At 33.0% G+C, this 26,643-nt stretch overlaps 1 protein-coding gene across 3 annotated transcripts in view; it reads right to left on the minus strand.

Moving 5' to 3' along the window:
- Positions 1-26,643, minus strand: part of CSRNP3 (cysteine and serine rich nuclear protein 3) — a 249,139-nt gene that overhangs the window by 102,628 nt on the left and 119,868 nt on the right. The gene's annotated exons all lie outside the window — the stretch shown is intronic.

Raw genomic sequence — 26,643 nt, forward strand, 5'->3', positions numbered from 1 at the left:
TCTCTCAAGGCATTTTTATTTGACTTTTTAAACATGAGCTGGGCCATATCTTTCCCTGTTCAATGATCACCAGGCAGAACTTTTCTCATCCTTTGATCACTTAAAAAATTTTTAAATGTGATTATTTGGTGATTTGGGTAAAAAAAATGCATGATATATTTGATGATTTGGATAAAATACATTAATTGTTGAATATCATGTACATTGATGTCTTTGATTCCTTATCCATAAGGGGAAAAAAAAAAAACAAGACAGCCTCATGGAATTTTGAGAAATCATATGCAAATATGAATGAATGAATGAAGACATTAAAATCATTTATTAAGCTTTTTGTGTGTATAGATATTTCTTCACAATTATGGGGCTTAGAGGTCTAATACCATCGCTATCTGGAAAATCCATGTGAAAATGTTTTTGTCCCTCTTGGTCTGAATTTTGTCTTTTTTGGGGGTGAGGGGTATTTAAACTACCTTATTCTAAAACTTGGATTAATTATTTATCATAAGCTCTGTGTTGTCTACTGGTCTTCCTGTGTCATCTTGCGGCTTCCACAAAATAAAATTCCCATTTAATTTTTTTTAATGAATTTTTTATTGAAACTATGATGGGGAAGTCACAATGTGGAAGGGATAACTGTAGATCAACTCTCAATATATGTATACTCCAAGAAATGCATATGTTAAACACTAAGGATATAAATTTAAAAAGAAAGTAACCTTGGTCTCAAGAGGCTCACATTCTAAGAGGTGAAGACAACACATGTAATGACAATGGTGAGGGAGAAATGTTTCGATATAGGAAGTTACAGGAATGGTTACTGGTGGAGGCATAGGGCAGTCAATTGTTATGCCTCTTCCAATGGCAATGGCAATATTGATTTGATTCTGCTTCACAGAAGGAGGTGAGGAGTGGAAGATTTACTGGTAGCAACAAAACTACTGACAAGATGCCTATGTCAGAAATCTGAGGTACAGGTGCAGCTAGTTAGATATGAAGTGTCACATGACTCATGCTCAGGTACTCTCCCAAAACATGGAACCCATGTAGAACCCAAGGCATGAATTGCAAAGCTGAATGGGTAAAGTCCCTGAGAGAGCGATCTAGGACAATGGTGTCACATTGAAAAAGAAATAGGGACCACTAAATCATAATAAGAATCCCTGTAAGTTGTATATTGACTTAGAAAACCACATGTTAATTTTATTGATTTTTATTTTGTTAATATTTCCCAGCTTTATTTTAATCTAATTTAGGCTATGCTTAGGAGTAGGGCTGAATGTTGCCTGTAGGATATATACTCAACACCATCTAAAGAGTGCAATAGGAAGTTAGATTGCCAGAAAAGAATATGAAATGCATCTGGACAACTAGGTGTGTTTGACCATAACCCATTATACAGAAACAAATATATTTTTAGCAAGTCGTTTCAAAAAGAGTACACACAAGACTAGACTTAAATTTTAGCAGTTGAAATACAATCACACATCAGATGGTTTTATTCTTGTAGCTTTTGAATGGTTTCTTATTTATATTATTCTTATTTTTTCAACTATTAATATTTGCCTTAATGTGCAAGAATCTTTTTTTTTCAATCTCTTCAGTTTAGCCTGCTTATAACTACTAGGCTAGAAGGAATAAGTACAAGGATAGATTACCTTCAAAACTCAACTTTTATGGCAACCTGATACAAAACTTTACTTAGGAAGAAATACTGATTTCTAAGTAACAAATGTGTAAAGAAAATACAAGAAACACATAAAATCTTGGTAATGGTGATGTAATCATGTTTGGAGCCAGTAAACTTGGGTTCAAATTCTAGTTTTGTGACATATTGTAACTTGCATAACTTTGTCTTGACTTGTTCATCTATAAAATCATGTTGTTAAGCTAATTGATTTCTAAGACTTGTCCAGCTCAAAGTCATTTGATGTTAAGATGGAAAGTTTTTTGTTTTTTTTTTTAATGTTTTGAGTGGCATTGATTGGAAAATAGCTAAACCAATTGTGATATATGAATATGACAGAATATTACTATGATATAAAAACAATAGAAATGATAAATCCAGAGAACCATGGAAAGACTTGCAAGAAGTAAAGCACACTGAAATAAAACAAGGCCAAGAAAATATACACAATGACTGTAATACAAATGGAAAGAATCACAAAACAATCACAAGTACATGTTGCAAAATTACAAACAATAAGCATGGCTCCAAAGAAGAGTTACAAGAAGACATTTCTACTTCATTCCTTTGCAGAGGTGAGGGTTTCATGGATCTGGAAAATTGGTCTTATTTTCTGATTTTTTAAAATGCATTGATTGGTTTTGATTAATTCCTCTTTTTCTTTAAAAAATTAATCATATGAGATGGCTCTCTGGGAGGGTAGAATGAAAGGTACTGGGAGAAATTCTGTCAATGTAAAAGGAAAAGCTATTAGTTATTATTGTTATTTTACTTTCTACTTTAGGACATTCTTCAAATTACTCAACTGAGCTTTCTATCCTGCTCATTTCCTTCCACACAACCTGTTTCACTTCCTTTAAATTCTGGCTGTTGAGATGTAGATTTTACAAATGGAAATGAACTTAGATATCATCTATTATAAGGATTCTTAGCTTTTTGTGCCATGGACTCCTTTGGCAGTCTAGTAAAAGGCTATGGACTGCTTTACCAAAAAAAAAAATTGATGCACAAAATAAAATATATAGTATTAGGGAAGCCAATTCTACTGAAATAGAGCAATCAAAACATTAAAAAATCAAGTTCACAAAATTTGTTATGAATTCTTGATTAATCCAAAATCATTCTGTAGAAGGTAAAACTGAAGTCCAGAGAAGTGATGAAGTAATTTACTCAATGGCAAGGTCACTTAAAAAATAGCAAGGTCATTATTCAAACCCAGGTGCCCTGATTTCAAATTCAGTACTTTTTGCCATTACACACTGTTGGTGTCCTTCCTTACTTTTGTTGATCAGGAGTTTCAATTGTGTCTTACTTTTTATAACCCAATTTGAGGTTTTCTTGGCAAAGGTACTGGAGTGATTTGCCACTTCCTTCCCTCATTTTACAGATGAGGAAACTGAGGTAAACAAGGTTAGTGACTTGCCCAGGAGCACACAGCTAGTAAGTTTCTGAGACCAGAATTGAACTCAAGAAGTTGAGTCATATGGCCAGGCCTGCCATTCTATTCAATGTACCACCTAGCTATCCTGGAGCCTGGAAGACCTGAGTTCAAGTTACTGCTGTTTCCCTGACAAACATAAGCATTTCTAAAATTTAGGTTTTAATAAGCAGAGGGCATAGCTGCTCAGAAAGTATTTGTTGACTCTGTTGTTTTCTTTATTCTAACTCTAGGCAGAATAACTGATCCAAATTAATATCTGAATTTTGGGAATTGTAGAGGGCAGGAACTCTGGACAAGTATACTTGAAACAAGGTGTTAACTCAGTGGAATTGATGAGATGATGGTTCTTTAGTTCATATATATACTTAGTACTTAGTATGGTGATGTAATGGTCCTCTACATATTCAGTATGTTGTAATGATGTAATTGTACTAAAGTATATAAAGGCTAAGAAGGACTGGAAATGAAGCCTTCCACCTTTGACCAGCCTCTTGGTGGCTCCCCTGCCTTCTGCACTCTTCCACTGAGACCAAGGCCATTCCCGTGGTCCTCCAGAAAGCCAGCCTGAACATTACAGGGAATGATGTTATAATTGCTAATCTTATATCTTCTAGAAAGAATGAGATTGCCTCAATGTAGCACCTAATGGTCTGGAAATGAGATTTGGTTTCTATCTCTGTTTTTGCTGTCATCATTGAGGCAAGTCATTACATTCTCTCAGAACCTCAATTTCATTTTCTGAAAAATGGGGATATTTGTATTTGTATCTGTACTTGCATCTGATCGTAAACAGATCAAAAGATAAAAGAAAATTGTTTTGTAGCCCCTAATAAGACCTAACTCAGACATCATTAAAGTGGTATCAATCATATACAGAGAGGAAAAAATCTATAGTGGTCAAATTATCCCCTCTGACCTAAAGAATCTTCTACAGCTTACAATATATAAGAAGTACACAAATTGTCTAAGATTTTCCATACTGAAAAACAATAATATTTCTCTAAGAAAGGTTTTCTTCCCAAAAGTTTTAATGCAGTTTTAAACTTTAATGAAATTTTAATTGTGGGTTGTTTTTTGGAGGGCAACTGGTTGATAAAACAAGACTTTCAATCCAAGGAATCCATTGATGTAGATGCTTTTTGCAACAATGTAGATTTCTACCTTTCCATTGCCCTTCATGAATTGCTATTAAATATCATTTTGTGGCCAACTCTTTAGTGATGAACCTCTCTGAACTTAAACTTAACTGATCCTTGAATAATTGTCCTTTTATTTGGCTTATATTCAAGAGTTCTACCTACATAGGTTTTAACAAATACAGGACAACTTCCACAAGAGAGAGACATGAAAACAGGGCTTAAATACAGTAACTAGGTGGCCCTGGGCAAGACACTTAAACCTGTTCTCAGTTTCTTCACCTACAATGAAAAAAAACAAAACTAGAAAATGAAATGGCAAACGACTCATGTACCTTTGCCAAAAAAAACAAAACAAAACAAAAAAAAAAAAAACAAATAGAGTCATAACAAGTTCAGACATAACTGAAATGACGGCACAGCAAAAATAAGGAGTATCCATTTTTATTCATGGTATCAAATTGCTCTAATTTATATTTTTCAGGTTTGAATTTTCATGTGTTGTTTTTCTAGTGATGGACATACCCTTATATTGTGCTGCAATAAAGCAACTGAATAAAATAAATAAATTTTCTTCTTTTTCTACCATGTTCATTTCCAAATATTCTTGTTTTTATTCTATAATGTTAAATGTCATATTCCTATGCATATATATGTACCACTTTAAAAAAATCAAATTGTGAAAGCCTGTGCTTTATATTCAGTTCCAAACCAAATTTTCAACTATATGTGTGCATACATCTAAATGAATGCAATATACAAATATGTATATAACATGGTTTACATACAAACATATATTTGTGTGATATTAATCAAAGTTATATACATCTTTCTAAAAACATCTATATGTAAGGCCATGTGGGAAAGCAAAAATGAGTCCTTTTCCTCAAAGAACTTTAGTTCCTATTTATCACATAGCAGGATTTTCTGCCAATGGATTCCTTTAATAATCTTTTCTAGTGTACTGATTGTTGACAAAATTTTCAAGAACACCTCTCCTTCATAAAATAAGATACACCTGCAGTCCCACAGATTTCAATGGGAGTTCTACACAGCACAATAAAACACAAAATGCAACTAGTCTTCAGAAAGTCACCCACGGAGGACTTAAGTCAAAACTTCATCTTCACCAAGCTGGCATTTCAAAGGCAAGTTTTTTGTTTGTTTATTTGTGGATTGTTTTTTTTTTTTGAAAGCTGGAACACTCCTCTAAATAATCTTTCTTTTATTCTTTACCCATAATAGTATATTAAACTACTTGAATTCACCCATTGGTCACCTTTTCAATGCCTTTTTCAATCCCTAGAAAAACGCTAATCAAGTCTTAATCAGTTCAAAGCTTTATTAAACATCCTGAAAATGAATGATTATTTCTGACTTACAAATAGGATGTCTTCTTTATTTTTATAAGGTATGTCCATTGCTCAGTGCCCCTGGGCAATTTATGGATTAGTAATAGAAAAAGATTAATGCTTGTACTCTCTTGCTCTTCTCAAATACTGATTTTGAAAAAAAAAAAAACCAGAATAATACACTATCATCAAAAATCCAATTAATTGATAAAATATTTATTTCTAGCCTCCCTAGAGACAAAATGGAAAGGGTACGGTAAGAGGGAAAGTGAGTTGGTAGTAAAAGATAGATTAAATTACAGATAAGATGAAATATTGCATAAGAGGGACATGGGATCTAGTGCTAACCTTGGACCTATGTCCAAGATCTTCATTTTTCAGATGAGGATACTCTGGTTCAGGAATATCAAATGATATTGATATTAATCAAGTTAAGATTACTTAGCTATTAATTAGGAGAGATAACATTTGCAACAAATTCTTTGGCAATTTCCACTGCACTGCACAAATGAAGGATGAATAGAAATGTAAATTGCTAATGTTTCTAGAAAAGGAAGCTCAGTCAACCTACACTCCTTTGAAATCATAGCCATGTAATTTTCCACCACAATTTAATGGTGTCCAAAAAGTGATTCCCCAGTCTCGTTGCAGCATGACACACCCTAAGCCAACAAGTTCTTACATTCTATCTTACATTCACTGGAAGTTAAAGGCCATTTCTCCTTTCTCTGCTTTGAATGGACAAAACACATCAATGATTACTTCTTATAGAATAATCCTTTTATTATTCATAAAACTGAAATTACCACCAGGGATGAGGGTGGAGAGACAAATCAGTTTATAATCTAAAACAAATGTTAGAAGTATGGAACATTTTAGGCAACTATCTTTTCAAAAGTTATTTGTTTAGACAAACTTCATTTAACTTACACTATAATTATAATTTTCCAAGAGTATCTGCTATCAGTTAATTCCTTGATGTATTTTTTCTTTCATGAATTTTATTAACAACTCTTAAATCAGCAAACTTTTTGATCTCAGGACTCCTTATGCCCTTGAAAATTATGGAGGACTTGCCAAAAAGTTCTTGGTCGTGTAGATTGTATCTATTTCTATTTACTGTTTTGTAAATGTAAAAATCTTAATATTAACCTGAATTAATGAGAAAGCAGCCAATATAGCAAAAATCATGATCTTAGATGGGACAAGGTGTTGCAAATTGGGTTCCACTACACTGGATACTGGGGCACCCAAAGTTGAGACTGGATGAAAGGTTCTTGTAAAGTATTTGAAAAGAGGAAGAGAGCTTGCTAGTGCAAGGGAGTTGGGACATTTTATGGTTTCACAAGGTAAGTTGTTTGCATAACTACTGAAAGTCCAAGGAGAAAGCTTGGGAATTCCAGAGGGAGTTATTAGGATATTTACAAAATAGTCAACCTGAGAGGAATATAGTCTGGTAAACCTCAGGCAATTCATGGGTCTGGGAATAGGGAACAGGTCAGCTACATCCAACTTCATGGATACTTGAAAGGATTTTGGGACCTTCAAGGTAACACACCAAACCATACTCTTGACAACTATTGCTTTAAGCATCTTTTCAAGATGACTACAGATTCTCATTACCCTATTAAAAAATGAGAATTGGAAAAAAGTTTCTTAAGTTTAAATTTTGCCTCAGACACTTATTAGCTATGTGACCCTAAGCAACTCATTTATCATTTCTGTGCCTCAGTTTCCTCATTTATAAAATGAGAAAGTTGGAAAAAAGTCTCTAAGTTTTCTTTGAGCTATAAATCGATGAATGAGAAAGATTTCCTCTTGGTTTTTACACAGAAAATACAAATACATTTGTGTCACATATAGCAGCTATATGATCAATGGATGGCTAAAGGAATTGGACAACCCTACCTCTGTCCCTTTTTCTGTCATATGTTGATGATTATCACTCTGATCTTCTCCCCCCCCCTAAGCTCAGAGTTCCTTTCAATCATGTTACTAACTGCCATCCTAGCCCTTCCTTGATTATCTCAGTGTGTGATAGCGGAAAGAGCACTGGATTTAAATGGCAGTATACACAGGTTTGAACTTAACTTTTAAAAATATGTATTAAATGCACACTGGGACATTATGCAGTATAAGAAAAATATAAAGAATGAAACCAAAACAAAACAAAACCAATTGCTCAAAAAGAAGTGCATTCTAAATAAGGGACCATGAAAGGTATAAAAAGGCATGAGATAGAACGGAATGCCATTTACCGAAAAAAATCAGGAAGCCATATAACTGGAATGACAAATGATTAAAGCAAAATAATATGAAATAAGGGGAAAAAATATGAAATAAGTTGGGAAAAGAAGATGTAAGCCAGATTGTGGAAGGTCTTAAAATGTAAGGGTGAAGATTTTATCCTAGGAGGGAGACAGTAAGATTGAAGATTTGAAATATTTCCTTTGTGTGATCTTCAGCTAATCATTTAATTCTTCTTGAGCCTCAATTTCCCGGTTTTTAGAAACATAGCGACTGGTCCAGGTGCTCTTCCTTTTGCTCCCAAATTTATAATCAAAAGGAAAGGAAACAGGTAGAGCCAAAATTCCTGAAAGCTCAGAGAGACCAGAAGGCAAGAGAATATAAAAACGGCAATTTCTGGCAAACTGCAGACTAATTGTTGCACAATAAAATGCTGAATGCCATGAAATGGAAGGAAAATCCACATACACTATTTCCTAATAGACAAATGAGGGAAATAGTTTGCCAAAAGGCTGAAATCATGCAAACCTAACTACAAGGACTACTTTGAATTTTCAACATTCCACATATTCTGCAAATCCATTCATTCAACAAAGATAGCCTCTTCAATAGCACCATGCCTGCTTCTCCAGAAACACGTCTGGCAGGAGATTATTATATTTGCTGCCAGCAGGATGTGAATTTGTCTGGGATGTTGCAAGGTGAAATTTCACAAGGTGCTTTCATGGGGACAGTATCACCACAAAAGAGGCTGCTGACAGTTTGTCAGTGGAAAGCTTCAAGTGGGCCAAACACACTTCTAGCCAAGTTTCTGTTTCCTGTTCACTTTTCCATTGTATAAAAGGGTCATAATAACAATAGCTCACCTTTTTAAAAACACTTTAAGGTTTGTAAATTATATATATAATCTCATTCAAGCTTCACAACAACCCTGTAAGATAAATAGATAAATGTTAATATTACCCCCATTATACAGATAAAGAAACTGAAGGTCAAAGAGGTTAGGTGAATTGTTCATTTTCACACAGCCACTAAAGGTCTGGGTGCCTAGATTATTCTGGCACTTTTCTATTAATAGCACCAAGCATGGCTGTGCAGTTGGAGTTGTTTGCCAAAGCTGGTACTATGTTGTGGCTAGTACAAATTAATTGCATGACACCAACCTAGGCCTGGTCCACAATGGTTCACAACGCTGAAGGAACTTTGAAGAGAATGATACAATACTCTGGAAAAGGGAAATCTCCAAAATCAGGGGAAGCAGACTGAGGAATAATAGTTTCTTCCAGTTACAGAGAGGTTTTGCTCCTCCAAAATATCTGGGGAATGGTATTGAGGAAGAAACCAGCTGAAAAGTCACATGATAGCACAGACACTAAAAAATTTCAAGAAGCAAGATTATCACCTTTTAATATTGGAGATTAAATAATATTATGCTTTTGGATTGTTTTCCTAATTACAGTGATGAATTTGAAGACTTCTTCCAAATGTTCTTATCTGCTCCCACTGGGAACAAAGGCTAAGCCATGGAATAACTATCTAAAGAGCTCTGTAAAACAACTGTCTTTTGCAGTAATTGAATCAACAAATTTGATTTTATTTACAAATATTCTCTAAGAAACTAAGATAATCATGTCAACCAAAATGTGAATATCTATGTGTAGGTGTCTTAAAACAGCAAAATGCACTCTATAGAATTAGCTTTCATAATTAATGCAAAAATGATCAAAGTCATAAGATAGATTTAGAGCTGTTGGGGAACTTAGAGATCATTTATGATGATGATAGATGAAGATATATGAAGGTGTTGGATGAGAAGATCTGAGAGTTCTTTTCTAACTCAATACAGGATACCATAACACAGAGGTCCAAAAAAGGTAAGTAACTTGAGGCAGTATAGCTGGGATTTTTAAACCCAAGACCTCCACAGTTATTTTCACTGGGCCTTCTTACCTCTCTTGATTATAACTCTGAAAATGTGACCAAAATTGCCAGATAAATTCAAGTTCTTAAGCAGGTATCAATTTAATTTTATGTAATGCTATTAAAAATGAAGATATGTGAGCCTAGTTTCTTGATGGACTTGGCAGACTTCTTAAGTTTTTTAAAATTCTTAAATACAAACGCAGATAAGAAAATTTTTGAACCTTTATCACATTGTCTTTGTAAGATTGTATTGTTTCTTTAGGGCTTCACTCTTTTGGGCACTACCTGGCTAAAAAATGATCTAGGATACTGAAGGAAAAGTAGTAGTAGATGAAAGAATATTGATATGACATTTTTTTCCTTCAAAACAATTAGCAGAAAATCCAGAATAAAAGAAACTATTTAAAACATGATCATCATAACTTAGTATATTTGAATAAAATAAGGCTGCTTTTTAAGGTCATCCTGATGTAAGACTTGGAAACACATCAAAGGTTTTTGTTGTTGTTATTGTTATTGTTGATCCAGATCTTTGATTTATCAGTGGTGGATACTCCTATGTGAATAATTCCCTCTACTGATGCAACTGGAAAATTCTTCTGTAATTTAAAGCCTGAAAGAATTGTTGGGAGGCAATGAGTGATCTGCTCATGGTCACATAGCTAATATGTGTCAGAGGCGGGACTAAAACTGATTCTTCCTGATCCAAGACCAAAATCTGTATATTGTATAATATTCTGCCTTTTTTCGCCAAAGACAGAGCAAAGAAAATATAGGGGACTGTTAAAAATAGGGGGAAAATAGAAAAGAACACATTATGAGAGGTTCTTTAAATTGTTATCATAAGCAAAATACAGATTTTTAACATGAAAGAAGAATAAAATTGAACCTATAGCTTGTATCAAATAGTAATTAACAAAAATTAAATACACATTGTATTAATAGAGCTTTAGGGAATGTAGTACAAGGAATCTTCTGGTACAAATTTAGAAACTGCTAAAGACAGAAATGAAAGATAAATCCCAACTATTTGAGGAGCCCCCAAATTGTAAATTACTGCCTAGGAAGGCTTCCCTGCTCAAATCATATTCACTAATGTACAAATTTTTTAAATGTCTACCTCAACTCCCAAATAGTTTATGGAAAACCATTTAACTCAGACATCTAATATTTCACATTGAATAGTTTTTCCAAGAATCTTACTGCCAAAATAATGAAAAGTAAAGTATTGATCCCAGATAATTCTTTTTAAGAATTTCACACAAATGTTATGTCAGTTGATTCAACATTTTATATTATACATAGTTTGACTAACAAGACAAAATGAAGATGTTACTTATTTTAAACCATTTAATAGGCCTACTTTTCCCAAACTCTATCAGCTTGATAATAAAGCCCATTTTATATTACCAGATCTGGAACATATATCCAAGGTCTAGAGATAGGAGTTTTTTAAAATGGCAGACAAAGCCAAAAAAAAAAAAAAAAGACCCTCAAAGATTATAAAGCTCTATCTAGTTCATCCCTTGGTTACCATAGTGACTATTTCTGCATGTATCAGACTACTTGGGATCAGTTCATTTAGTCCTATCTGGATTTGAACTCTAAAGAATTAAAGACAAGGGATTCTAGATATTTCCCATTTTTAGAAATCACTTCTCATGATCCTATGAAGTTTAAGCCTATCCTTTTGAAGTGTTTATAAGATCCACCTGTTCAAGCCCTATTAACTTGATTGATACAGAAAAAATCTGAGATTATGATCTGTAAAGGGAAAAGAAAGGAAGAAATAAAGAAAGAGAGAGAGAGAGAGAGTGGGAGGAAGGAAGGAAGGAAGGAAGGAAGAAAGGGAAGGAAGGAAGGAAGGAAGAAAGGGAAGGAAGGAAGGAAGGAAGGAAGGAAGAAAGGGAAGGAAGGAAGGAAGGAAGGATTAAAAATACTTTCCAGCTTTTAGTAGCTCATTAACTGTTTCAAATCTAAAAGTTTACACTCATCTCTATCCCCTTTTTTCAACAAAAAGAACAAACATCATTCAGATCAAGTAAGATGCAGGCAGAAAGTAAGAAAGCTATTATTTTTCTAGGAATGATCTTCATTGAATAATATTGTCCAAATTACCCAAAGTAATAAGAACAAATGAATTACCTACGCTTTACATAGGACAAACTCAGCTTTAATACAGTTATGACTCTTTTTCCACATGGAAAAAACTATAAGTCTTGGTTGAATCTCTTTTCAAAGTTTTCTGTTAATCAAAAATTAATTCTTTGCAGTTAGCTCAAAGAACATTCCTCTAGAGATCTCACAGACAAGTGACAATTGAAAAATAAAGGCCACTATGACCATTTTCTCTAATGTTGTTCTGAAATCAGAACAGAAAAGAGTACAATTCCACAGAAGACTATTAACTTTTCAAATTATATTTACAATAAAGGATCCTTTTGGGGCAATTAAAACAGAATAGGCTCCTATGACTTGTAGCCGGGAAGAAACTCTGAGATCAAGAGTACAATAGAGGTTCGTTTATGAAAAAGAAAATCAAGCGCAGAGTAAACACATGATTTTTCCTAAGGTCACAATGACAAGTGGCAGAACAAGGACATACACCTAGCCCCTCCAATTCTGCCTCTGGCATTCCTCCCATTGGATTAGAAATCTAGTTTCAAGAGTTCTAAGTGTTCAAGAGCTCTGATCTCAGAGCTAAACAGCTTCATTCTTTTCCACCTTTGGAAAATTTTTAGTTTGATGTAATTTCATCTTGACTTTTCAAAATTCTTCAAGACTTGAGATTTTATCTGTGTGGACATTCCTGCAGTTCTTATATGTTTCATGATTTGTGAATGAAAAATTCATCATCTGATGTCTAGTCTAGTGATGAGACTCTCCATCATCTCTGTCATCAATGAAATGACATTTGTAAAGCACTTAGCATGGTATCTGGCACCTAGTAAGAACTTTGTATTTCTTTCTTCCCTCTTCCCTCCCACCCTATATCCTTCTTCTCTTCCCTTCCTTCTTTTTTTCCTTTTTCTTTTCTTCTGTCTTTCCTTTCTTCTCTTCTCTTCTTCCCTTTCTTCCAATCTCTCCCCCCTTCTTCCTCCCCCTTCCCTGTTTCTTCTTTTCCCTCTCTCCCTTCCATCTTCTTTTTTTCTTTCTTATTTCTTTCTTTCTTTCTTCTTTCATTCCTTTTATCCTTCCTTCCTTTGCTGACCCAGTTTTTATGAATACACAGTTAGCTCCATTTCACAGTGGGAGTAACAGTAGACCTTTATAATATTTTCATAATTATTATTATGCATTATCAACCAATAAGCATTTATTAATGCCTTCTACTTATCAGGGACTGTGTAAGTCACTGGGGATACAAATACAAAGAATGAAAAAAAATCCCTACTCAACAATATCATGCATATATATCACCCATCCAAGTAGTGTTAACAATAAAGGACTGAGTAAATATTTGCATATGATCTGTGAAAATTAGCAACATTTCTTTATAGTGACCACACATATGTTGCTCAGGTAAGGAAAAAGAAAGATAAATTTAAATATGTAGGAACAAGCTTGGTTGGAAACACTGCTTGCTGTATGTTCAAAATCAATTTGCAGTCTCACTTATACACATTTCATAAATTATAACAGTGATTAAATCTCTACATATATAAAATTTAACATTCATAAACTTTCAGAATAAAATGAAAACTTTAAGAATCTACCAAAGTGCAATGAATTATAAATGATTTTCACCAGATCAGTTGGAAGCTGAAAAAAAATTTTGTCAGGTAATCAAATAATAATTAGCCGACTAATGTGTACACTTCTTTTCATGAGGATGGATTACAGTTCTTTGAACATAGATTTTTACATATATACATACATAATATACATATTATATATAGTGTATGTGTATGCATGTTTTTATAAGATGTTACAGACCATTAAAGACTATATAATTTTATACTCTATAACTTGGGTATCTGATAGAGTGTAGTATTGCCCTGATAGTTAAAGTTCTGCTTGAAATATGTCTGTTTCTCTTCTATCTAATGACATTTGTTTAAAAAAAAAAAAAAAAAAAAAACTTTAGCAATGATATTACCACTATTGTTTAAAGCTTTAAGTTCCACAGAGATTATGAGAATCCTAAGGAAATGATAATAACCTATATGTTATGTTTTATTAAATGTATGTGTTTTAAGAGCTACAAAAATGGTGAGGACTGACCATTCATTTGACTAACACGACAAACAGGATGATATGTAGGGCAATTAAATGAATGTGAGTTACACAGTGAAAAAGACCAAATCATTCTTAAATGGATTATTGAAACATTCTTGAGTTTTGAATATCAGTTTATCCTATCTTCTTTAGAAACACAGACTCACACAGATGAAATTGTAAGGGAAAAGTGAAACTTAAATTTTTCATTTCACATTCTACTCATGCTGCTCTGAATATAAAGAAGGAATATGAGTAAACTTTTAAATTAAAAGTAAAAAAAATCATATTTATATTAATTACTATTTTAAAAATAATTTAGGCAAATCTACTAAACTTATTATTATGATACTATCCTTGTTGCCCCAAGAAGCATGCTATATAAAGATCAGCTGAAGAAATCTGAGGTTAGAAGAAAACAATGATGTTGAGAGATGAGGGTCATCATGTGGGAAAATAATTAGACATTCTACTTGGAGCTAGAAGGCAAAATGGGGACCACTTGATAGAGGTTGCAAAAAGGAATGTTTAGGCTTCAGATCAATTCTGCAAGCATTTATTAAATACTTGATATGTGCCAGGCTCTGTCCCAGGTGCTGAATATAAGGAAAATTCTCAGGGATATAAGCAAAAAGAGTAAAATAATAGCATACTTTAAGGAGATGGTGGAATTCTACTCACTAGAAGTCTTCAAGCAAAAGATAAATGATAATTTACATAGTAAAAAATTTATAGGAGGGATTTTTATTCAATTACAGGTTGGACTATATGTCTTCTTAGGTTCCTCTAATCTAATTCTGTGACTGTGTTACAGATTTCAATCATATAGCAATTCTTACCTGAGTGTTGTCAGGAAATAAGGTTATGGTGGGCAATAACTCTTTTAAGTGATGGAAATATATTTACATTCTTCTAATACTTTATTTTATATTTACTTGTGTATGTGTATTGATATTGCTTTCTAGTAGACTCTGAAGTTTGGGATGTAATTCTTATTCCTTTCTCTATATGCCGAAATCTAATATAACATTATATATCAACAATAGTTAATGAATCTTGGTTGAATGATTAGTACTGATTAACCAATTAATATGTCACTAAAAAAACAGTAAGTTAGAAAGGACTTTGGGAATTGTAAGATCAATGTTACATATAGCTAAAGCTGAAAGGAGCTTTGGAGCCCATTTAGTCCAAAATCATAATTTTATAAATGAGGAAATGGAGGCCTAGACAAGTGACTTGCTCACCATCACACAGATAAGTGAGGAAGATGAACTAATGTCCTCTGACTCTAGGTCAAATATTTTTTCTAAATCATAATGCCACTTACTCACTTTTTATCTTTTTGACAAAAGTGGCTTGAGGTTGCTGACCCATGCACTAGAAATATAACAACCCAAGTTATGACTGAACATGATAGATTCTCAAATCAGTATATCTAGTAATGCCCCACTTATTTAGTGGGCAGGTTCTTGGCAACCTCATTGATTCATAAAGCAGCCAGGAATAAGAAGTAAGCCAAAAAGATTGAGAAAATTGTTGTTTAAAAAGTCATATTTCTCTATAAGAGAGATAGAGAGCCAAATTAAGATCCTACTCCAATGACTTCCTTACTTAGATATCCATATAAAATGTGTTTTACATGCTCAAAATGGAGTTCCAAGGGCACTAAAAGTTTCAGAAATAACAAATATCAACTAGACAAGTAGGAAGGAGAAAAAATAAACAGTAATTCTAGGCCATTTAATATAAAGACAAAAATTACTATTTCAATAGCCTCCTAAAAGTATAAAATGTGTTACTGTGATTAACTGATGTTCAAAATGATAGCTCAGTCATAAAAAAAATTAAACTCTGACTAGCTTTCTGTGTTCAAAAATACATGGTGATAATGTACAGCAAATTTTAGAACACTAAAAATGCTCAATTTTTAAAAATAGGTGTTTAAAAGTCATAATCTTTAATTATCTAGTAAATTCATTCAAAATGAATTTTATCAGTTCATGAAAATTACAATTTACTAATGTTCTCCTTTTCTTTGCCTCACCATGATGTGACCCTAAATTCTTACAGACTATGTTAATAAAGAACATTTTGGAAAGATTGAATATGAAGACAGTTATAAGCTGTTTGCTTACTATCATCACTAAGTAGAAAAGAATAATAAGGCCATAGATAAGTCATGTTTTCTGCATACCAGGAAATGTAAAGTTATGATTTAGATGGTAGAAATTTTACCTGTATAAATCTCTTAAAATATTGATAAAGTTGCAAATCGCAAAAATAATACATATTTTTTTTTGATGGGACCATATAAAAATATGGTGAATTTTATTACATCCTCAACATGTAGACCTTCCAAATGTGCACTAACATCAATATATAATTCATTATTCTAGAATTAGTATGCTATTAGTGGAAAGAACACTGGACTAGTAGTCACAAATGACTTGGTTTTGAAGCTTGTCTCTAATATTTACTATATAATCCTTCATCTCTGTTTTCTCATCTGTAAAATGAGGACAATCATATTTATACTATCCATTTCACAGGGCTATTGTAAAGAAAGTTCTTTGTACATCTTAAACTGCTACCTAAATTAATAATTTTGTTAAACTTGTGCGTTGTACATATAATAAATTATACTTTTGATGCCTTCCTTTGGATACTATAAAGCTTGGTTTTGTCATATTTTTCACCAAAAGTATATGCTGACCTACATTTCTTTACCTCTTTTTCATTCTGTATAGCCCCTTGAGTAAAACTGATATGAAACGATAGAAACCTGAAAAGCAAGGGCATAGAAACAAGCTTTGCTTTGGGGATGGAGAGAACGGGAAGAATTAGTTCCCTGAAAATGAAAAAATACACAGTCTATTTATTAGTCTTCCATCATTATGCTTTTATTGTGTGGTCAGGTTAAATTATTTTTGTTTTTGAAGGATGGAATGGATAAATTTGTTGTGGGATAATACAGGTTCAAAAATATCACATTTTTAGCATTTTATTTGTAATTTGATTTTTTTGCCCTATTTCCTTCTTCCCTCCCTCCTCTGCCCCCCAGTTTTGTAGGCACCAGTGATCTGTTCAGAAAAAATTAATCAAATGGAAAAAATATTTTACACAGACTTTGAGAAGGATTAAGTGGGTTGCAGGTTAGACTATGTCATCTAATGTTAGATTGAGTGAGTGTCACCTTTGTGGTGCCACTTTTTTTCCAAGGCTATGACAGGGCAACTAGTTTCAAATGATGGCAAAGACAGACAGGTAGTCAGATAGTAAGTCAAGTTATCTTTGAAAAATATTCTTAAAGATTCCCGAATACATTATACTTTCCCCACTTCGGTATGATCTACAATCTGTTCCTCTAGTATAACAGATGCAAAAATAGAAGGTTTTACATTAGAAGATTCTCTTGTAATCAAACTACATAATTAAAAAAAAATCACACAATATTTGGGAAAACAAAAACAAAACCTCTATTTCTTTTTAAGGTAATAAGAACTGGGTAGCCCTTATGCCATTTTCTCAGCTCTCTTAGATAGATATCCAAATGAAAATTAGGTACATTTTTTAAAGTAGAAAAAGCTCAATTTTGGATATTTAACAATTAACATTCAATAACTATTTCCTATGTTTAGTACACAACTATAGTTTTATCTACGTCACCAATATTATCCATATAAGTTTAGACAATTGGGCCATGAATTTATTGCTTATAGAAATGATTTGTGTACTGGAAAGATGAAGAAGTGAATAGAAAGCATGTCTTAGGAATAATAAGAACTAGATTCATGATTTACCATATTGGTGGTAGGATCTTGGGCAAATCACTTAACCTCTTTTGCAACTCTTTATTATTAATTTCAGGATTATTAATTTCAGGACAGTAGCTTGTCTGCACTGATAGAGGGAGTTTCCTCACTTATTGCTCCCTAAGGAAAGACATATTCAGTACCCTACTTCCCAGTCCTCTACCCCTACACAAATTATAACTTTTTTTTACAACGCAGAAAACAAATTCAAGATATAGAAGGAATTTACATTGAGACACAAATTATCCAGGATATTCAGGCAAGAAATTTGCACTTGCATATAGAGACTTCCTGTCATTCATGACATCTTAACAATTTCGGATATAAATGGATGATAGATAGGTGATAGATGATAACGTAGATGTAAATATCCCATTTTCTCAAGAATCATAATTGAGCTTCTGTCACCCCACCCCACCCCACACCCCAGAGTGTTTTCATTATTTATTGGGAGCTTAAAGTGGTGGCAATTCCATTTACATGGCTAATGGAATGGGACAGCCTAAGTGAATTTGTATTCACATTCATTCACAGTCCTCCCACACATCCCACCCCAGAGGCACAAGGCACAAAGACAGGTAGAAACTAAATGCATCAATAGAGCTACAGATGTTTATGTTCAACATAGAATATTTCTGAATTATTCAAATAGCTAGATTTTTAAAAATCAAGTTCTTAAAACAGTGGCAAGAAGAACAATTAAGAACCTAGAATACAACACTTTCTTGATTAGACATTATTCTGATTTTAGACATATTTCAAACAAAGAGTGCAAAATTTATTTTGACAACAAAATTTCATTGTCCATCCAATACAAGAAAAATTCAAAATATCATTGGAGTATATTCACTTTTAACATTGTTCTTTGGTAGAAAGAGAGAAACTGCATAAGAAAAAACTGGCAGTTTTACTATTTGTTTTCATATTATATAAGATAGAAAATTAAGTGTTTCTTTAAGCCAATAGTAGGATCCTGGGGAAAAATGTCACGATGCCCCAACAGAGTGATAAAGGATGAGAATCTGGCCCTAAATGGCCACCTCACACTGTGTTCCATAAATATCTGACATAATTGTCCTTCACAACTTTAAAAAGCTGCCCCTCTCTGTTAGTTCCCATTTATTTAACACAACACACACATACACACACACACACACACACACACACACACACACACACAAACTAAATCACCAGGTCTCAGTCATTACTCTCTTTTACATGTTGAAGACAAATTTACATATATATGTGTGTGTGCATTTGTTATCTGCATGCAAAATATCTTTAACTATATTATGCAAATAAAGAAACAAGTAGAAATTATTTCATGACTAAGACATTATTATTGCTACTTCACTTTTCCTCTACAAATCCACTCCCACCCCCAACCACCATTACAAACGGAAGCAAACTGACAGAAGTGAGAATACTATTTTCTATCGCCAATATTATCAGTGATGGCCTCATGTGGTCTTAATTTATACTGACATAGTAACTGTACTTAGATTACTCTGTCTAGAAAACAGCTTATTAAGTTACATACTTTAAAATTGAATTGAAGGGAGGAAATTCCTAAAATGCTTTCATGAAGCATTACACGCACTCACATACACTCACATACATTTCTAGGCTTATTTGTTCATTATAGTGAAATGCATGCCTATAAGATTGTTATACTTAAACACACTTGGATAAAGGGAGCCAGTCAGTGACTGTAGCATTTATTCTGGTTGTAATCACTTTGCAATCTAAGCAGATATTTCAATTGGATAGGAAGAATCACAGGAAGTTTAACATGTTGATCTCATAACAATACAGGTTTTAAATGAGTCAAGTAAACTAGAATCAGAAAATCAAAACAAAGACACGCAGAATTGTTAAACAGCCAAATATGAAATGGGAAAAAAAAAAAACTTTCAAGACAAAAATCTTATTTTTAGCAATCATTTTTTTTCTAGTATGTAAATTAAAAAACCAAACAAAACAAAATTTAAAAAAAAACGCCATCTATGAATAAATCCCAGTTATATCAATAAATATTTTGGTCAAGAAGAGAATTTTTTAAATTTTAAAATATCTCCTCAGAGCTAGAGGAATGGGGTGGAGATATTTACCTACCTGTTCCAGGTACGAAGTACCAAACCTGGCTTTTTAAAAACGTGACATTATTCTGAGACAGAAAACCTGAGGTAATATTCTCATTCAACCAGCTACATCCAGACAAAATGCCGTCAATAGCCTTAGCCATTGTGTTTCTAATGACCAAAGCCAGAAAACGGTTTATGTGCATTTGAGACTAAAACAATTCAGTCTCAGCAGAAATCCTAGAACCCAACAGCGTCTAAAAAAGTGCGGCGGCTCTCACGCAAACCCACGCCTATCACAAATAAAATCAGGCACTCTGTGCGGTAACTGTACCTGCGTACACGTTCCCACTCCTGCACAGATCCCGGGCAGTCTTCGCGCTGGACACCCGACACCACTTCATTGAACTCCTCTCCTGCCTGCTAAAGATCGCTGCAGAACCCACGAGATTTTTTTCATTTTTTCATTCAACTGTTCCAGCCTTCTACCAGCCCTGTGACCTTTGAACTCATTTCTGCCTCCCTCCCTTCTGCAGTCAAAGCTACTGTGCTGCTCTCATTTGCATAAGGCTGGGGAAGGCCTGCCAGGAGCTGAAATGGAATGCTGGGTAAGAAATTGTAGAGTTGCGGTTCAGCCAGAATACCTGAATCACTGGAGAGCCTATAGAAAATGGGCACCCATTTTATCGGGCTGTCAAAAATCATGCTTTCCTCTAATGTTGATTAAGGGATAAACGTTTTTAAATTCTTTATTTGCAGACCCCCTACGATCATCCCCAAACAAAGTCTAGCTGTAGCAGCTGTGGTTTCCAAGGAAACCAAAATAGTCAAATACTTCATTTAAATACATGGGTAGGCCGATTTAAAATTCTCGTCAACTTCTGTTTTTTGGAAATGCAATTAGCTTTTTTTTTTTTTTCCTCTAAAAAATGAACAGCACTGTGGACAGAAATATTACTGTACGTGAAAAGATTTATCTTGTGTTTTTGTTTTTTAAAGGGCCTGACTTCATTCTGCTTCCTTTCACATTTACTAGAATAAATGATTATCAGTTACTGTGCAAATATCATAAGCAGCTATTTTTGCAACGTGCAAAATATGTGCTTCAATCTGAAGGCTAATATTAATCAAATATGTGTAGCATGAAAATAATTTCTAAAGCAAAAAAAAAAAAAAGAAATGAAAATGAAACAATTTTAAGTCCACATCATACACTAATGAAGGTATAATGTTAAGTTAAATTATGTTTAAATAATAAAATTCTAGTGACACAAATGAAGATACTTATTTTCCTTTGGAAATATGATTAAAACTATTTTATTATCCACTGTGTCTCCCCTTCCTACAGGCGATAACCTCCCCATTTCAAACACTGAACTTCTCAGATGCTCAGAGACCGAGGAAATAAGAAATGTGGTTATTCCAGATATAGATGCTCATGTGCAAAAGTGGATCATAAACATATTTTGCCATTCTTATGGTAAATCAATGGGAAAATGCCTTTCTCACATAATTAAATCATTTTTCCCTTTAAATTAAGCTAATTTGTTTGAGGATGTGGAGCAATTTATATGAAGGAAGGTTTTTATAATTCCCAAATTATTAAAAGATCTTATAATTAAATAACAAAAATGTATAACTGAAATTAACACAACTAAAAGGTTTAAATGGCAAACATGTTGCTCTAATAGGCAGTTGGAATCATGACATTTTCAAAAGAATGCCTTAGTTTCATGGGGAAAATATTTACTATTTTAAAAACCAAATATCCAAATAAAGGAAAACTCTAAAGATAAATGTTTGATTTATATAGCACTTTATTACTTAGAAATTTAAATTAATAGCACCAAAATGCTTGTGTGTATATTTATATCTGTATGTTATATATCTATATAATCTACATCTTGCACTGCTAACCAATATTTTTTATATTTATATATATCTATCAATATATATTTATATATTTAACTCCAGGAAGAAAAATTGAATTTGAACCTTTTATTTGATCTCTATATAGCTATTATTTTATATTATTTCTGCCTGGACAGATTTTTCTAAAATCTAAACATGGATTTAATTTGTATTCACCTTCTAAATTTATGATGCCTTAAATAACTTTTTGGGGTATAGTATAATTCTCTCCTCTCTCTCTCACTGTCTGTCTGTCTGTCTCTCTCTTTCTCTCTCTCTCTCTCACACACATACACACACACAAACATACGCACATTTCTAACAAATCTGATTACATCAACAATTTTTCCAGTGTTGGATCAATTCATGTGCATCAGTCATCCTATATACTACAAATATCTTACATGCAAAGTTTTTTTTTTTTTAAAGAAAACACACAACACTATCCTCATTTAAATTCAATCAAATATAAAAAAGTGTTTGAGTAATTTATAAAATAACTGACCTGTTCAAATTGTAGCAGTCCTAGTCCATGCACTGTTTATTAGAGTCCAAAATATATTGACTATCATTTTATAATATGTGCCATCATCACCGAAGACACTGTGTCTTCCTGGTTCCAGCGGAATCTTCTTAAATTTCCCAGCACTGTGTTTTATTGCTGGTACCATATGCTTTATTGTTCAGGGACAAGAGCTTCACTCTGCACAAAGACTCATTACCTACTGCTTGCTGAACAGCTTCAGTCTCACTGAGTCTGCCTACATGTGATCACATGGGAGTTTTGTCTGAGAGAACTAGGCAGGCCACTGATTTCACTGTGTCTATGGATATTTTTATCAGCTGAGGACTACTATGAGGAAGGAATAACAAATTATGAAGCTGCTTTAAGTCATTAATGCAGCACAAATTATGGAAATCCCTTCACAACATTTTTTTATTATTACAGAAAATTTTCAGCTGGAATTCAAAAGACGTTAACTAAATTTTATTTTAATAAAAGGCTTCATAGTAGTTAAAGGGGATTGTGGGGGGACCATCATAATGTACTATATTGTTATCTGTTCTCTAAAAGCATTTCTACATTAATGCAATAAAGGAATGTTGTTTCCACTATTAAACATAGTGCTAGTATTTATATTTGTATAATGCAAAGCTTTCTAAAAATGTTTTCCATAAAAAACTCCTTAATGAAAACCTTCATTAATCAAGAAATTATGTATATGCATTATCTATTGTATGTACACACATGTACTTTATATACAGCTTCTGAGGAAACAGGTTATAGTGTGGCAATTTTTATAGATGAATAAAAGAACTTCATGATTAACTAATAAACCAAGGTCTCCCTGAAAAGGGCAATTCCCTAAAGAATGATTACATTTTAAAAGAAAATCTCATTTAATGATCTGACACATGGTTAATATCAGTTCTTAAAACTGCAGTGATTTATTTCAGACTGGATATTTCCTACCTCTACAAAGCATATGGCACTCCTTATTTGATTTCAATTTTAACAAGTGGTTTTCGTGATGCTTACCCGATATTTACAGAAACCTAATGCTTCATAAATATTAAATTAACATTAAATTGTCTTTCCAAGCCCATAAAGGGTTAATTAATTCTAGTTGTTTCCACTATTTTGAAATATGGAGACACCAAACCAAAATATGGTTTGTTAAGTCACATTGCACTCAACGAAAATATTAATAAACAAATAACAAAACCATTCCTTATCCCTTTCAAAACCTCCCTAAATTGAATTGGTAATTGACAGCTTGTTGCTTATTAAGCTCAGCAAAAATCATGTGACAAACATAAGCTGAAGTGCAACAAAAGCTAGAGCCTCTACTTCTTAATGAGAATAAAAACCCAGTCAGCATCATGATTCAGGATCAAAGAGCAAATTACCTCTGTGTTTAGTTAAATAAAAAAGTCGGTTCTTTAAAATGTATTTGTAGAAGTGTTTGTAAAGCATGCAATAATTAATCCAGAAAAGAATGATCTCAACTTGTTTAGACTTTAGGATTAAACCTTCCTATTAACACCAAATTGTATTCTGGAAAATTATGTCCATTTTTCTCACAAGATTTCAGGTATCATACAGATTTTTAATATTTTTTGAAGTTCAAAATAGTCAAAGGATATTAACAAAATTGTCTGAAGTAATAATGCCTTATCAACATTTTTTATAATATTACTAAATAATATAATTAATGTTACAGTGCCTATGCTTTACAACCCCTTCAATTTGTTTGGGGCTTTTTTCTTCTGATGCTAAGAAAAGTCTTTTAAAATATTTTAAAATGCCATCATTTGTGTGTGTGTGTGTGTGTGTGTGTGTGTGTGTGTGTGTGTTCTTTCACCAAAATATTTATATACATTAATTTTTGTCTATCCATTGCTGTTATAAATCCTGTAGTTAGTATAGAAGAAAAAATTATGTGCCAAGCTTACTAGTATATTTGAGTTTTTAAAGATATATACATTCTGGCTAATATCACTGATGATGTCATCATGCTAATGTACAGGGAAATAAACAAAAGGCAGCCATTTTTTCCTACTGCAGCACTTCAAAAACAGTGACATGAAATGCTTGCCAAATGGAAGGAAAGGATCAGCAAAAAATAAAGTTATTTCCAAGTTCTTGGAGTTGGTATTGGAAAAAAACACATCTCTGTATAGTTTACTTTATATAGATTGTATATATTTATATGTATATTTTGTGTGTGTGTAAGAAAATAAATTAGCGATAAGAAAATAATACAGGTATCAAGACTATAAATCAGATACTAATGAAAGTCAGTTATCAAGGAAATATTGTTTCCATAAAGAGAAGATTACAGACAGCAATATTGACATTATAAATGGGAATAGTCAATCTGTTGAATTAATTGATGTTGAAAAAGGTATTTCAAGATAGGTAGCAGTGCTTGAACTAAGAACTAGAAGAAGCAGGGCAAATGATGAAACCATAATTCTCTTCCCAATTCTAGCACTGACTCATACAACCTTGGACAAGCTATTTCAACATTGTGCCAAAGTTTCTATATCTGTAAAATAGGAACATGAAATTGTTTGGAAAGTATGGCATGGAAATGCATCTTAATATTTTTATCTTTTAGTACCTTAGTTCTTTTGGGGAGGTTACCATTATCAGTACTGAGGAAAATAAGAAAAATGAATCTGGAATCAGACTATTTAAAAGAGATTTTACATAACTTTTGCAAAAGCACTGTTCAACAGGCAGAATAAGGATATAGAACAATAGATTCTAAAGGAAACTGACAGATTATTTATTTTAACTCTTCACTTTTGCAGATGAGGAAACTGAGACCTGCAAGATGTGAACACACTTGATCAAAGTCACACTTCCAGTTAATTGCAGTAGCAAAGTCAACATTAAAACCCAAGTCTCTAATGCTCTTTCCACTTTGCGAGATCATTTTTAAAAAATGCACATATGGAAAATTTGAAATTCAATTCAGGATATGATTTAACACAAATCTGTTAAATTAATGCAAGATTAGAGAAAATTACAAAATATTCATGATTCCAATCAAAATTCAAATACAGTATTTCAGTTAGTCTACAAGAGGCCTGCAGCGGCATTTCTGATTCTCACATTACATAATGAACAACTGTTCATATTCTCTTATATAACAGTTTCATCAGCCAAGACTTCTTTAGATTTGAAATGAACAGAGAAACACAAGTTAACAGTTTTAAGAAGAAACTTCCAATTGAGACTAAAAGAATAATTTAAATGCAATTTATTGTATTAAAAACATAAATTCACAATAGATTGTTCATCTCTTAATATTGTCCCCTTCTATTTCTTAAAATCAAATTTTCTCACCTATGGCAAGGCAACACCAAAATATATTTTATTTCTGCTTTTGTACTTCCAGAAAATAGATTGGGTTATCTCCAGGCTATCAAATATTCCTGATACCCATCACAGGTAGTGAATCAGTCACAGACTTTGGCAAATTGATGCTACCTCCTTGTTATACTAATTTGAGAATGTAAATTCTTTGAGGGTTCAGACTGTTTTACATTTTTTTACATTTTCAGTGTCTGGCATGCTTCCTTGTATAAGAATCATGTAACAAATGTTCTTTGAATTGAGGAGGGTTTAGGTTAAACCAAGAAATGGTATCACATGTGCTTCTAGGACACAAATACTTAATTCAATTCAATTCAACAAAAAGGTAAGTACTGCTTATGATCAAGAAGGGGCAGGTAGGTGGCAAAGCCAATAAGAGTGCTGGACCTGGAGTCAGAAAGATTCATTGAGTTCAAATTTAACTTCAGATACTTCCAAGCTGTATGATCCTGAGCAAGTCACTTTAACTCTGTTTATCTCAGTTCCTTATCTGTACAAAAAAAAAAAAAAAATGAGCTGGAGAAGGAAATGGTCAATTATTCCAGTACCTCTGTCAAGAAGACCCCAAATGGGGTCAAAGAAAGTCTTCAGTAACAACAAATGATAAAGATATCAAGCTGAGGTGCTGGGGACACAAAGATGTAACTCTATATGGATAGAGCATGCCTTCAGGAAATTTGCTATGGGGGAAACAGTAGAGTATGGTATGGAATTTAAACAATAAATATAATAGGTCAGTAAAAAATTTATTGGAGGAAAAAAGGAAAAAAGCCTGCCAAAGTATTTCAGGAAAGAGGGAAATCACTAAAAGCTTCGTGTAGGAAGTGGTACTTGGTGTGAGCCTTTTCACAAGAGAAGGATATAAAGGAAATATATTCTAAGTGCATAAGGACAGGTTAGACAAATGCATGGAGGTAGAAGATGGCATCATGAGATTGGGGAAACT

Source organism: Antechinus flavipes, chromosome 3 (genome assembly GCF_016432865.1).
Source record: "Antechinus flavipes isolate AdamAnt ecotype Samford, QLD, Australia chromosome 3, AdamAnt_v2, whole genome shotgun sequence".
NCBI lineage: Eukaryota > Metazoa > Chordata > Mammalia > Dasyuromorphia > Dasyuridae > Antechinus > Antechinus flavipes.